This window comes from Eschrichtius robustus, chromosome 3 (assembly GCF_028021215.1).
Source record: "Eschrichtius robustus isolate mEscRob2 chromosome 3, mEscRob2.pri, whole genome shotgun sequence".
NCBI lineage: Eukaryota > Metazoa > Chordata > Mammalia > Artiodactyla > Eschrichtiidae > Eschrichtius > Eschrichtius robustus.
The window spans coordinates 93,525,598-93,541,468 of NC_090826.1; the positions used below are offsets into that span (position 1 = coordinate 93,525,598).

A 15,871-nucleotide genomic window follows, 5' to 3' on the forward strand; every position below is an offset into this window, starting at 1 on the left:
TTTTACAATGTCAGGTTTTTTTAGATGTCACATATAAGAGATATCATATAGTATTTGTCTTTCTCTGTCTGATTTATCTCACATATCATAATGTCCTCAAGATCCATCTATGTTGTTGCAAATGGAAGAATTTCCTTTTTTCTCATGGCCAAATAGTATTCCATTGTATAAATATACCACACTCCCATGTTTATTGTAACATTATTCACAATAGCCAAGATATAGAAATAACCTAAGTGACCATCAATGGATATTGTTTTTATCTAACCTATGATTGTCTATATTTTTGTGAGACAGAATAGAATGGTAATCAACAAAATGTTCTCTGGATTCAGTTTTGTGACCTTGGACAAATTTAATTAAATTATCTAGACTGTGGCTTCCTTTTTGTGAAATAAGAATAATTATAGTACTTATATGATGAGTTTGCTTGGAGAAGTAAAAAATTTAATATATGTAAAGCCTTTAGAATAGTGACTAGTTTATGTAAAGTACTTAACATAAAATTAGCTTTTATAATGTTATTAATGATTTATTACATTCACATTTATTGTAGTGATTTTATACACACATTTGCATGCACACGTATACACATATATGTAATTATTAGTAATATCATACTGTGAGTTGTTTTCTTTCTTTGCTTATTTTTTCTTCCAGCTTTAGGTTGGATTAACAGATTTCTTTTAACTACTTTGTTTAATCCATACAGTACAGAAGCTAATTGTATTGTATTTCTGTTTTGTTAGTGGCTATCCAATTGAGAATTTCTCAAAACTCTACTTTTAGACATAAGGAAAGAAAGCGATGTCTGTTTATGAACTGAAAGTGTATTGAAAATAAACAAGTGAATCAATGTCACAACACTCTGACTACTGGCATTAATATTGAGTATTTAGTATACTCAATTATTGTCTCATTGAACAAATTAAACAGCATAGATTTTTAGTTTTAGAATAAATAAGTGCATGAATAAACTATTGCTTCTGGTATAACTTTTGTGACATTGGACTACTGAAAATTTTCAGGAAAAAGGATTAGGGAGAAATCACAATAGTAAATGGTCTTTCAGTAACTGGTTTGGCAGGTTGTAGTGCATATCTTACTTATTTGAATGATATTTTGAGAATAAATCAACTCTTTTTGCTTTCTCTCTAAAAAAGAAATTAAAATTATGGACCATATCTATCCAAACCTTTGTCCAAAAGGAGGCATCCCTACAATACCCATTGAGGAAGGATACCTAGGCCAAAAGAATGTTCTTCTTTGGGGACCATAAGTGGAACTGATTATTGCTTTTGTTCTCCATAGGATTAACCAATTAGACCTCTTTTAAGACCTGCCTTAGTTGATTGGCCTATGGGATAAAGGAGATTGGACTACACAGTTTCCTTTGGTGCTTGGATCCTCTAAGTAACTCTATTCCAATGACATAAAGTTCTAAATCACCATTATTAATTTTAGTTAGAAACTCCATTTATTAAGGAAAATTGTTCACAAGTTAGAGAAACCAATTGAAACTAGCTTAAGCAAAAGATATTCAAGTTTATTATGGGAATGCAGGGAGAATACATGAAACCAGAGGAGGGACAACTGTTGCCATCTTTCATTTCTGCTCCTCTTTCAGCATCTGCTTCATTCTTCTCTGACTCTGTGCACTGGCTTTTCTGTTTCTAAATGCACATGATGACAGTACAGTCTTACGTCTTCTCTCTTTTTTTTTTTTTTTTAATTAATTAATTAATTAATTTATGGTTGTGTTGGGTCTTCGTTTCTGTGCGAGGGCTTCCTCCAGTTGTGGCAAGTGGAGTCCACTCTTCATCGCGGTGCGCGGGCCTCTCACTATCGCGGCCTCTCTTGTTGGGGAGCACAGGCTCCAGACGCGCAGGCTCAGCAATTGTGGCTCACGGGCCCAGTCGCTCCACGGCATGTGGGATCTTCCCAGACCAGGGCTCGAACCCGTGTCCCCCGCATTGGCAGGCAGACTCTCAACCACTGCGCCACCAGGGAAGCCCAACGTCTTCTCTCTTTAAAAGGCAAACACATATTGAAAATTAAATTCCTTAGTCACAATTCTAAATTCCCAGAGAAATGACCATAGATCAGAAAATATCCTTGGACTGATTAACTGGTATAAAACATTATTGTTTTGTGTGTATTGAAAGTGAGTCTTTGGGGAAAAAATCTGGTTGGAGGATATTTAACAAAGAGATACTTATCTCAGAAACCAAAAATGTACTGAATAGGATCACCACTGTGAAAGAATAACCCTCATTTCTCCATGTACATATGATTCTGGCTATCCTAGTTATGGGCTTATTTTCAGGGTCTGATATTTATTAGGTCCTTAAATATTAGTTATTAAGATATGTTTATAAGGTTCAACCACATTCCTATGACTGACCTGGAAAACATAAATATATTTAGATGGAAAAAACAACTAAATATGGGACCTAAAGTATACTTCTTAATACGTCATTGCCTCTAAACATGTGTCAGTATATCTTCAATTACATATGAAATCTTTGTACGGTCAATTCTTTATAAAATAATATACTGTAGTATTATCTAAGCTAATTTTTATTCCTTAAAACAGTTATAGATGTTATGGGAAAGAATCAAGGCAATTAGATTACAACTGAAAATATTTTTATCTATCATGGCTCTTCTGTTAACTAGAATGAGACTCAAAAATAAATTGCCAATGACCTTTTAGGACTATAAAAGTTAAAACTTATTTTCCCATGAGTTATTTTTTGCTTATCAACCTATAATATCTCAGTTACGCTTTTTGGCTCATATACTTTATTGAAAACACTATGGCTACAGTTCAGTAGCTGGACTTCTCCTAGATCTTTGCTGGTGGGTAAACCATAGGTAAGAGTGGCTGACTATTAAACATTAAAAAATTAAAGTTTTTTCAGTAAAATCTGTTTGAAAATACCTCCTTTTAACATTTGTCATGTCTACAACTGAAAATTTAGAAGGTGAAGAAGAGAGATTACCCAAGAAGCCATAAATTGTCATACATGTTTAAATCAGTTAAAAGTGAAATTAAGGTACAATACAGAAGAGTAGTTTCTGTATTCTTTCCTTGGCCTAAAGTCTATCATTAGGGCCAATATTTTGATTTATGTATTAACATTTCCTAGTCTAGAGTTATGAAATTAAGTATAGACATATATGTTCTAGTCAATGAATTCCACATTTTGATTTCTATACAATATAAAAGTCAAAAGAAGGTCAGAGATCCACAGATATAAAAGATGAGAAAACTGAAACCCAAAGAAGAAAAGTGTGATTTTTCTAAGGCCACATCAGTAGTAGTGGCAAAACATGATCCATCACAAGCCTACTGGTTTTCACTTGTACTTTCACTACTTCACACACTCTCACCAGGTACCCTTCCTGTTACTTGCTTATGGGTGAATTGCAGACTTCTCATCTGTTCTCTTCTCACTGAATAAGACCCACTATTTCTACCACGATTGAGATAAGCAGTGTTATTTATAAGACTCTAGTCATAGTGGTCTGAATATTGTTAGGCTGGAGCAATTTTGGTTGAAAACAAGTTGATCAACTCAAACATTTGGTTAAAATGACAACTGGTACATCCCAAGGAATAGCTTACTCTTAGATATTTAGTTTCATTCAAAATTTCCCCTTAATATCAAACATCTAACTTCTAAATTTTCTCCATAGCGATCAATGCAGAGTAGAAATAATTCATTACACACTTACATTTGTTTAAAATTGATACAAATGTGGAAACATCCATAAATATTTGCAGTGCCACATCATGGTTATTATCAATTATGATTTAGGCCTAAGCTTGCTGTGAATTAACAAAATTGCATATAGCTCTATCATTCAAGTCATTTCACTAGGTACTGTGAATGTTGTGCTATATTATTATGTGAGCATCAAAACGTCTCTTTTTCCTACTCATGAAGTAAATTTATATCCATAAAGAAGCTCACCCCTCAGTAATAAACAAGGCATGCATTCAGTGAGTTTATTTCTGAGGAAAAAAAACAGTTATTTCCATCACAGTAATACTTTCTAGTAGTTCCTGTGGATGAGGTTGAAAAGCGGGGACACTCAATGCCTTTTCAAAGGAATGGCAGAGGGCATATTTTATAACTAAAAGCAGACAAGTCTCTTTTCTCCCAAGTAAAAAGGAGTGTTTTCTAAAGAAGAAATTCCTTTTTTACAAATCACAGGAGCATTCTCATTTTTTCACCTGAAATACCTCTCCAGTTTTTTCATTGAATTTCCATAGTTCTTGGAACGCAAAGAAATGACTTTAAATTATCACTTATTTTACTTTTTATATGAACCCTCTCCATTTTATTGGAAAATGAGTTTATCCTTTAGACATTTCAATAATTAATCTATGTTTTATGGCCAGCTGCTTCCAGACATTCTTAAGATTTATCCCAAGTTCTTGTGGTCAGTCAGCAAGGCAGCACATGCTTATGGAGTATCAGGTGCATGGATAATCTAGTGTTGGCATAAGTTTCATACAGAATTTAGATTTTAGGAATTATGTTTAAAAATATTTACTATGACTTTATATTCTCTTGCCCTTAATTTCTTAGGAAAATAAGAATGTCATTAGAAATGCATATTACCATACATTTAGTGAAATTGGTGATAATTATGATGTGAGTAAAAACATCTTTCTTGAAACACTGTTATCTTGGCTGTTTAATATTAACAGCATTCCTGGTGGATTTTACAATTAAGTTGTTATTTGGTGAACATGCATAAGAGATTCAGATGTATAGGAATTATCACTAATTATAAACTAGCTGGTCATGAATGCATATTGACAGATTTCAATTCTTTTTTCAAATTACTATTAACTTTCCAATAAAAAAAACAGAAGTTTTAAATTCAGTAAAAATTTGTGTAAAAATATGTAAAAATGTCTCCTTTTAACCTTTATATGTTGGAAAACCAGGTTTTTGTTTTGAAGAAAGAAACCTCATCAAGGCCATGACCCTATTAATACAGTAAGGGCAGTAAAAGGCATTAGAAACACATGCTCATGGATTCCTCCGGCCTCGTTAGTGAGTAAAGGATATGCATGTCATAAATCCAATTGGGCCACATCAGCAACACTACATTAAGCAGCATATACAATTTGCACATTTATGGAATGATATGCTTAGCATTTATGAAGACTCATTTTTCTATTGCCTGAAAAGAAACAATACTAATAGTGTGCGCAATTGAGGGCTCCCAAGAATAATGGAAAAATTGGTGACTTGTAACCACATTTAGTACTATGTGCTGCCTTGAAAGCATAATGAATTCCTCCCTATTGTCTTCACAGAACATCAATGCAGATAAATAATTTATAAAACTGCTAGAATAACACAGGAGATGATGAAGGGATGGTGACCAAGGTAGTCTCTAAAGATGCAGCCTTGCTTCCTTGTACATCTCCCATGCCCCAACTTACTGAAGAATCCTCTTGATAAGTCAATTCAATTCTAAAAGTATTTATTAATAATATTCTCTGATAGGTGCTACACCGTAAGTAGGAGTCCTTTATCTCCAGGAATAATAAAGCACACTGAGAAAAAGAAGCAATATCTCTATAGAAAATACAGAGTTAAGAAGCAAAATGAATGGTGGAAAATAACACAAAAAAATCAAAGAAAAATGCAATAAGAGGAAGGAGAAATTGGGAAATCTTTAGAAATGAGTAGGACCTTGGATAGATGGTAATGTATGGATATAAAAGTGGTGTGGGGGAGAGGGACAGAGAGCAAGACAGAGAGAGAGAGTAAACGAGCAAGCTAGCAGATGGAAAATGACTTAATGTGATGATGAAAGTCTGGCTGTCCTGGCCTTGTCCTCGGGGTGGTTTTAGTTCTTAGTTTAGATGTGTGGCCCCTTTTCAGAAAAAAATAATTGCCCAATTAGACATCATCACTTCAACCACAGAAGACTCCAACCGAACCAAAAAACGTAGGAACTCTTGGGTTGGACGGTACCTGGGCCAACCCTCATATCATAGGGAACAATACAAACACAGGTGTTTTCTTTTATAGCTTAAGAAAAGAAGTCTACAAGAAAGTGTCAGCCTGGAAACAGTGTAAGTTTTCCCAGGTCTACAAACAACATTTTTCAGATAACTTCGTCGCTCAAATACTGCTTTATCCCCTGCAGAGAATACAATTCTAAAATAATATCAGAATTATAAGGGTTATTAAAGGCTACACATTTCAACTGCCAATTATTAGAACAAGTGCAAAGGCCGCAACTGGACATTGTCTTATATAGGGATTGCTTGATGTCACAGCCTTAATTCCTCTTCTGTGACAGCAATTTCCTGTCTTGCCTTTTCTACCACCTCCCTTGTTTCAACTTCAACCACTCTCTGCTCTCATCCTAACCACCTCTTATTATGCTTCCATTTTCTTCTGGTTTATAAGTACTCTCCCTCCTGTTTTCACAGTCTTTCTTATCTAACGATGAATTGATGGTATAATTTGTTAATTACTCTCTTGTGAGCTTTCTCAAGGTCTTCCACCCTCTGTCCTTTTGTGTCTGCAATCCTGAGTCAATCTAAACATTTAGCTTCCCCATATGTACACAGTTGGTAAGTATGACTGCAAGAAATCACAAAACTGTGCACATTGTTGCAACTACAAATATACATGGTATTAAATTTTAAATGGATCCTCAATATCCTTCTTTTTATTTGTCTTAACTCCATTTCCTGTTATCCAAGTTTGCTATAAAAAACTTAATTTCTTTTAAGTATCTTACTGTACCTTTAGATTAATTACTTTATAAAACTGATATCTCCTACAGCATATAGAACAGCGAAATCATCATGTAGGAGAATCTTCAACTTAATGACTTGTGACCCCATGATTATCTATTAAATACCTATTTTTACTTCTTTCTACCCATCTCAGAAATTTTATTGTTTTCAATTTTTTTTCCTGAATTCTATTTGTTTTTAGCTGTTTGTTGATTTTGGCCCATCAATTATTTTCTATATCTTCAGCATATTTTTCTCTAGAAACATCTTTCCTTTGGCACATTTATTTATTGATTTCTTTCCAATTTCTTTTAGCTACTATATCCTTCATACTAAAAATTAAAATTATTTCCTGAAGTACACATACCAGCTTTTGGGAAATCCACAATTTCTGTATGATTTAGCATTCAGAAGGGACCACAGTTGAGATTAAAAAAAGATGATATTAACAAGCAAAATGAGAACTGTGCAGGGCAGAATGAGGTGTATGGCCATCAAAATAATGAACTACCTAATTCCACCTTTGTATACAAATGATTGGAGTATGAATGGATGCTTGGTCTGCCTTGGGGGGCAGGGATAGTTGGTTCAATTATTGCAATTAGTACTGAAATAAATCCACAGTGTTACCACATTTTCAGGTAATTGTCTTTTAAATTGAAGAATACATGTAGAGTGACTCACATATCAACTGGCACCTAAAAATTCTGTGTACAGTAGTAAAGCTATTTGATTCATAAGAAATTAAAGTCCCATTCATTTTTGAAGAGTTTTAAAATATTTTGTTTTACAAAATTTGAGGAAATACTCTAGGATATTCTATCTATACACTGGTGTATAAAACAATGATTAGAACTGAAGAGTTAACAGCAAATTTTGTTCTTTTTTCTTTCTGGATGGGTAGAAAGCAGGCAGAATATAATACAATTCCTTAATTAGTGTGCATTCCATTTCTGCTTGTTTTCAAGTTTGTTTTATCATTAAATTGTCTTACAAATGTATAGAAAGTATTGTTTTACCCTTTATTTTTGGATTCCTGGACCTGATTTCAACATGTTCGGGTGGAGTCCCCACACATACAACAAACAGTGCTCTGACACCAGCTGGGTGTCTTATAATTTAACTCAGTTGTGACACTATTTACTTGGAGATAGCATCAGATTCCACAGGTTAAGCATTCAGTCTTACAAGACTGACCCCCCACCCCCAGCATTTCAGCTGTTACCTGTGTTTCTGCCCAACTAGCTATAAATCAGAGGTTCCTATAAATCCTCTCCTCGGGTTCTATTAATTTGCTAGAATGGCTCCCAGAACTCAGAGAAACATTTTACTAACTAGATCACTAGTTTATTATAAGAGGACATAACTCAAGAATAGCCAGATGGAAGAGATGCACAGGGCAAGGTATGGGGAAAGGACATGGAGCTTCCATGCTCTCTCTGAGTGCCACTCTCCCTAAATCTCCACTCGTTCACCAACCTGGAAGCTCTCAGACCCCATCCTTTTGGGTTTTTATGGAGGTTTCATTATATAATGATTGATTAAATCATTGGCTATGGGTAATTGATCCAACCTCCAGCTCTACTCTTGTCCCCAGAGCTCAGAAGGGTGGGACTGAAGACTAAAAGTTCCAATCCTCTAATCACGTGTTGACTCTTCAGCCAACCAGCCAACAGCCTTAGGTGCTTTCCAAAAGTAACCTCATTAAATAACAAAAGACACGTTTTGCTGTCATCACTTAGGAAATTATAAGTGTTTTAGAATCTCTGTGCCAGAAACAGAGATGAAGACCAAATATATATTTATTATTATAAATCACAAGGTTGCATCTTTTATACAAAATTTAATTTAGTACTGTTTATATAGGAAATCTAGTTTTTAAGGAAAAAATGCCTCATATTAGATTTTTCAAAAAATTGTGTACCTCACAACACTTATTCACAAAATAATTACAGACATTCAAAAAAAAAAAAAAGGCAGAAGAAATTATCTATTTTAAAAATTTAGTTTATTTTTACATCTCCAATAATCAGTATGGTGTTTTAAAGCAAGAATTTTCTTTTTTGACATCACGCCATCACACATTAACTTTAAAATAAAAATACATTATTTTCACATTAACATATATTTGTGTCTTGTAGTTAGTACTGTCAATGGAAATAATGAATCAATCTGTAATAGGAATAGAAAAGAGTTTTTCTGAGCCAAACTGAGGACTATAGCCTGGGAGACACAGATTCAAGAAACATTTTACACTGGAATACAAAATGAAGGAGGCTTATAAAGGCAAAAACCACAACATTACATAAACTGTTTTTCAATAGTTAGGTTTGGAGCTGGCAAGAAGTAAGGATCCTGCAGCTATTAGTAGATATTGTTTTAAGAACAGCTGGTGATGTCCTTGAGTCTGATACAGTTCAGAAAATTCAAATTCTCAGTAATACAGGAACGTATCTGAAGCCACATCCACAATGGCCACCCAGCTCCATTTTGAATGCCTGAACCACAGTACTACATTCTGATTTATAAATGCTTTGTTTTCTTTAATGGTTAAAGCCGATGTATAATGAATGTTTAATAGGCCACGAAGAAGCTGTTTTGGTTAGCCTAAAATTTAAGTTAAATCATGTATAAGTCAGAACGACTTCCCCATACCTCAATATGTGAAAATGTCTTCCATCTGTACCAAGTTAGATCCACAATGTTACCACTTTTCAGGTCGGTGTTAATTAAGTGATTAACTTGAAGAATATATATAGGTGAAATACATATATATATACACATATATATGACTATTTGAATTAATGTATGTATACATGTGTTAATATCAGAATAATAACATAAAATGGGAACATACTATAAGAATATGTATATATGTATTAATATAAGAATATATGTAGGGTTACATATGTTTATATGTAAATATATATAATTTAAATTTGTCCTAAAAGTAAGGATTAAAGTTTGTTTTAAATAAACATATCTAAAGTAGAAATCAGAAGATTAGATTTTAGAGTATTTTCCGCCTTAGGAAAGCCAGGTATTTAGTGCTCTCCATGAACATAGAGTACTATATTATTATTAAATTAATACATTATTATTATTATTATATTTTGATGTTACATACTATTCTGGGCACAAATGTCTGGCCATGTGATTGGACTTTGAAAGCTAATTGTTTAGTATGGGGACTAGATTAGATCTGCCATCAGTGGATTTTTAATACACACTACACTAGATAATTCAAATCTAAAGACAGAGCATTTTATATAGAAGGTATAGCAGCATGCCACAGGTGGTGGTTTGTGTAAGCAGACTTTGCTAGAGAGATACACCATGATATAATATGAGTGTTCAAACAGGTAAATGGAGTGTTATAGCATGGAATCCTAAGAGAGGTAGCTTAAAGAAGTCTTTGCCTGAATCCCAGTGTGTTTTCACTCCCAAGAGCAGTACTTGCTGCTCTTTGTTGTTGGGCTTCACATACCCATTTGCCTGCATGCAGGAAGAGTTGAAAATGTCTGGGAATTAATGTCTCCCCAGAACTAGCATTTAACTAATGACTGAAAGATGAAGAGATACAAATATTTCAGGTTTCTTGTATACTAATAAAGAAAAGTCTGAACTGTAACATATACCATCTCCAAATTTCTCCTGTATCATTGAGCCAAAAGTAATATTCATAAACATGGATTAGTAGGGTGCCCTTACTTGGACTTCCTCCTTTCTCAGTCCCAGTTCCCCACTCTCCTGCCAGTTACCCCTGGGAACACTTCAAATTAATCTCTTTCACACCAATCCTCCTCTCAGGCTCTGCTTCTGGGGAACCCAAATTAAAACATTGTTCACAACGAAGGAATAAAATAGGGCAACAGTGGGTGAGGGGGAAGGCGTAACTTTAGTTCTGGTGGAACTAATGATACTCATTAGGTTAGTAGAATTGTTTAAGATAGAGAAGGTGAAAAGGTTAGGAATCAGATGCCAGAACTCTAGTACAAGGGACAGGAAAAAGATTATTAACTAATTATCTTAAAGCTATATAATGAAAATAAGCAGAACAAAGATTGAAAATTATTAATTCTGATTTTCTTTATGAAATTTACAACAATAATATCATCACATTGAAAAATTTTCAGTTTGTCATGGGTAGAGTAAGTAATGGTGAGTTAGTTAGAAGAGGGAAAACCTATTGAACTAATTCTTAGCTTTGAGGATAATTTTAAAGTTCAAATAACAAGAAATAGGGCTTTTAATGAACTTGAACAAAGATGTATAGAGTTCAGTGAAAATGCACTTTCAGAACATATGCAGCTTATAATTCCTGGAGAATATTCTTGTTTTGCCTTCACCATTTGCAGTTGTTGCAAATATTGATTTAAAGACTCTGAAACAAAGAGAAATTTTGCAACCAGTCTTCCTACCAATCTGGGAGTGGTTTCTGGAATCTTGGAACAAAATGTGTTAATGTTTCTGTTAAATTTTGGCGCTATAAATTTCTACCTTGGATACAGTTCAGCACAGGATTTTTTCCCCTATCATGTTCATGAAGCCAAACCCTAAGTGAGATGACAAAAATTATAGGAAGTAGCGGGAAAAATATAAGAAAAAGATAATGGCATGGCCCAAACAAGGGGTTGATTGGAAGAGATAACACATGAAGATAGTGAGGAAGTATTGAGCTGACATCTGAGATTTCAGAAAAAGAACAAAAAATTCTTCAAGTCCAGTTCCTGACTTATCTGAAGGAATTACAGTAGTAAGAAAATTCTGTGCCTGAGACTACAAAACTCTGATGAGTGAAATAAAGAAAGAACTAAATAAATGGAGAGATAGTCCATGTTCATGGATAGGAAGACTCAATATTATCAAGATGTCAGTACTTCCTAACTTGATTTATAGATTCAGTGAAATCCCAGTAAAATCCCAGCAAGTTATTTTATAGATATGGACAAACTGACTCTAAAGTTTATATGGAGAGGCAAAAGACTCAGAATAGCCAGCACAATATTGAAGGAAATGAACAAAGTTGGAGGACTCATACTACCTGTCTTCAAGACTTACTATAAAATTACAATAATCAAGACAATGTGGTACTGGTGAAAGAATAGAGAAATAGACAATTAAAAGATCCGTGGTTGCCAAGAGGTATGTGTGTAGGGGAAAGGTGGGGGGGGATGGGGCAGGAAGGAGGAATGATTACTTATTAGTTAGAAGCCTCCCTTCAGAAAGGCTGAAGAGAGAAGTAACATTTCTGTAAGGATTGAATAGTGAGTGGGGTTTCAATTTGCATATGTTGCTATAGATTGAAAGGTATATGGGAAAAGATATTATGAACTAAAGTATTAAAGGACAACCAGGCAATGTATAAGTGACACAATGTACATGTCAACATTCTAGTGTATGAGAGGCTTTGACTCAAGATGAAGATTAAAATGTATGTACATTCTCAAGTGTTAACAATTGAGTGTGAACCTTATATTGTAAACTTATATGGTATACAAAGGGATATGGTTTGCTATAATATTTTACATAGATATTGCTAATCAAGTATTAGCAGGTAATAAATTTTGAGTAACTTTTAGTAATGATATTAGTAATTGAGTAGACATAAATGGAGATAGATCAGATAAATTGTGGTTATGGAACAATTATTAACTTGATCTGTTTGTATTTGGCTCTGATGTTTTTATAACTTCAGAATTTTTTTAAAAGTCATACAACACATTCCCATTGCAATAGTTGAGATGCAATTATGTAGCATAATATATTCCAGATTGCATTCCTTAGAAAATACGTAGATAGATGTTATGGGTTAGATTATGCACCCCACCCCCCAAATATATGCTGAAGTCCTAACCCGCAGTACCTCAGAATGTGACCGTGTTTCCAAACTTTATTACTTTATCAAAGTAATCAAGCTGAAAGGAGGGCATTATGCTAGGCCATAATCCAGTATGACCAAAAGGGGTATTTTGAACATGTGAAGATGGAGACAGAGATTAGAATTATGCTGCCACAAACTAAGGAATGTCTGGGGCTAATAAAAGCTGGAAGAGGCTAGAAAATATCTTTTTTCTATAGGTTTCAGAGGAAGCATGTCCCTGCCAATACCTTGATTTCAGATTTGTAGTCTACAGAACTGTAAGATAATAAATTTCTATTGCTCTAAGACATCCAGTTATGGTACTTTGCTACGGCAACCCTAGGAAACTAATACAATAGATACTGAGGTGAGAAAATAATTTCATGGTCAAAACAAAGTGAGAAACATACTTTTACAAACAACTAGACAGAATTTAAGAATATCTCAGTGACTTCACTGTATCAACCCTTATTTTGATGTTCCTAGAGTGAAACTATTGAATAAAATATTTCTAAAAATATTTGTTAATGGTATAGAACTTTTTCCGCATTTGTCATGTCACATAACTACTGCTCTATGGAACAGAATTTGTGGAATGCAGACATAGAGTGTTTAAATTTAAATAATCACTATAATACTTAAAAAACTCAAAGAACATCATTTTCCCTCAGGTTGAATCAGTGAACCTTTTAATTGTGCTTCATTCTTTAACTTTAATATACGTTTCCATTAGAAGTTCTCTGAACGCCAGTTGTGCACTTGATAGTAAATCTCAGCCTGAGAAATTTTTGTTGGAAGCGGAGTTTACAAAACCAGATGCTCAGATTGGCAAGAACATCTGTAAGAACATAATACCACATTAGTTTCAAGAATCCACCCGCCAGGTAAACATAAAGCAACACCAAATGTAACAATTCAAATATTTGGTTGGGCAAGACTCCTACTGAACATGTTCTCCTTGAATTTTTCATGGAATAAGCAAAATGGCCAAAATTATATATTTTAAACACTGATAATTAGAAAAAAAATCCCCTAAGACAGTTATATAATTATGACCTCATAATTTGTTGAAATATAATGGGTATTATTAGACATTCATATTTAAGCAGATACTTTATGTTTATTTTGTCCTTTTAATTACTTGCTGTGTCAGAGAATATTACTTCTTTATCAAACCCATTTCCTCTTCTAACTGGCCATCATTACTTCTTTATCAAACCCATTTCCTCTTCTAACTGGCCATTTCCTATTCTACTGTGGCCATCAGACTGAATGCTAGCCCATGGAATGTGGATGAAAGCATTGTAAACCAATTCAAGGTTTAGCCCTTTAAAATGTACCCAGAATGTTCCCAGAATGAGTGCAATTCCCCAGATAATCTTGGAAACTGCATGTGAAAATGGTTGATTCACACTGTAGAAGGAGTCAGAATCCTTAAATCATCGTTTGGAGAAGAATTACTGACTTCTAACATATTTATCAAATATTACTTAAGCAAAGTTTAGCTACTGACAGTTCAGGTATATCTGTTATAGCAGCTGGTATTACCTTAATGAGAACCCCTGTCATTTTTTGTGTGTGACATACTGAGATCTATTTACAATTTTGATATTTGTTTCTAAATTCAAAGTTTTTTTCAATTAATTCAGTGATTTTTTTTAACTTTTTTTTTTTTTTTTTTAAACTTTTGGCCACACTGCACGGCATGGGGATCTTAGTTCCCTGACCAGGGAACCCACGCCTCCTGCAGTGAAGTGTGGAGTCTTAACCACTGACTGCCAGGGAAGTCTCAATTCAGTGATATTTATTGAGCACTTACAATGTACCAGATAAATCCTTGCAGATAAAGGAATTTTTTAAAAATGAAAAACAGACAACCAAAGTATTCCTGAAGTTTCCATTCACTGGAGGTTAGCAAGGCTGCTGTGGAGATAGAACAGGTAAATAAATATATAACTACATAGTAAATCAGTACTATATAAAATACAGTAAAATAATAAAATAGGGTACCATGGTAGCAACAAGGTTGGAAGGAAATATAACTGTTTTAAACGGATTGGTCATGGAAATCTAATTAAAAATATGGGAGAGGGAGGAAACTTTGGATATCTGGAGAAAACGTTTTATAAGATATTAAATACCAGGGGCAAAATTCCTAAGGAGAAGGCAAACCTGATGTTCAGGATAAGCAAAGATAGACAGATACGAAACAGAGTAAGTGACAGGGAGAGTAATTAAGAAGTGACAGGAAAGCAATAAGGACGAGACATCCCAGGAACCTATAGGCCATTTTAAGTTAAGGACAATGGCTTTTACTCTAAGGAAAATTGGAAACCATTAGAATGTTTTGAGAAAGAAAATTCATGTATATCTAATATTTTACAATATTACTCTGGCAGCTTTGTAGAGACTAGGCCAAAAAGATAAGAGTGTAAGAAAGGAAGCAAGTTATATGAATCTAATGAAATATTCAAGCAGAAGATGATCATGGTCATCATGGTCTTAACAGTAATTTAATGGTCCAATTCTGGGTGTATTTGAAGGTAGAGATAATGGGATTTTCTAATAGTCTAGATATGGTGTATAATAGAAAAAGGAAGAGCCAAATATGACTCCAGAAAGTGACCTGAGTAACTGGCAGAATACAGTTGCCATTTACTATGTGGATCAAACTGAGGGAAAATCAAGTCTGATAGGGGAAGATTGGGAGTACCATTTTGGACCTGTTAGTTTTGTGTCATCTATAAGACATTCAAGTGATATAGCAGAAGGCATTTGGAATTATGAAATTAGTGTTCAGGGGCGAAGTTGGGGCTAGAGATTTACATTTGCAAGACAGTTCATAGAGGTATTTAAAAACATGAGATCGAGGTGTAAGCAGTAAGTTAAGTGTAAAATCAGATTACTGTGTAATAGCATACCTGGCATATTTGACAACCAGAGTGTATAATTTTATTTTAAGACTTTAATTTTTCAGAGAGTTTTTGGTTTACAACAAAAATGAGAAGATGGTACAGAGATTTTCCTTAACCCCCACACATGCATAGCCTCCCCAAGTATCAGTATCACTCACCAGAATGGTAGAGTTGTTACAATTGATGAACCTACATTGACATATCACCCATAGTACACAGTTTACCTGACCATGGGGTTGGTTAGGGTTGATTTTGTATGTTATATGGGTTTGGAAAAATATATAATGTCATATATCCATCATTAATATC

General features: G+C 34.1%; 1 pseudogene; it reads left to right on the top strand.

Annotated features, from left to right (window-relative positions):
* LOC137760612 (ubiquitin-like modifier-activating enzyme 5 pseudogene) overlaps positions 1-11,561 on the top strand; it is a 132,598-nt pseudogene extending 121,037 nt beyond the window's left edge.
* Positions 11,562-15,871: the final 4,310 nt, after the last annotated feature.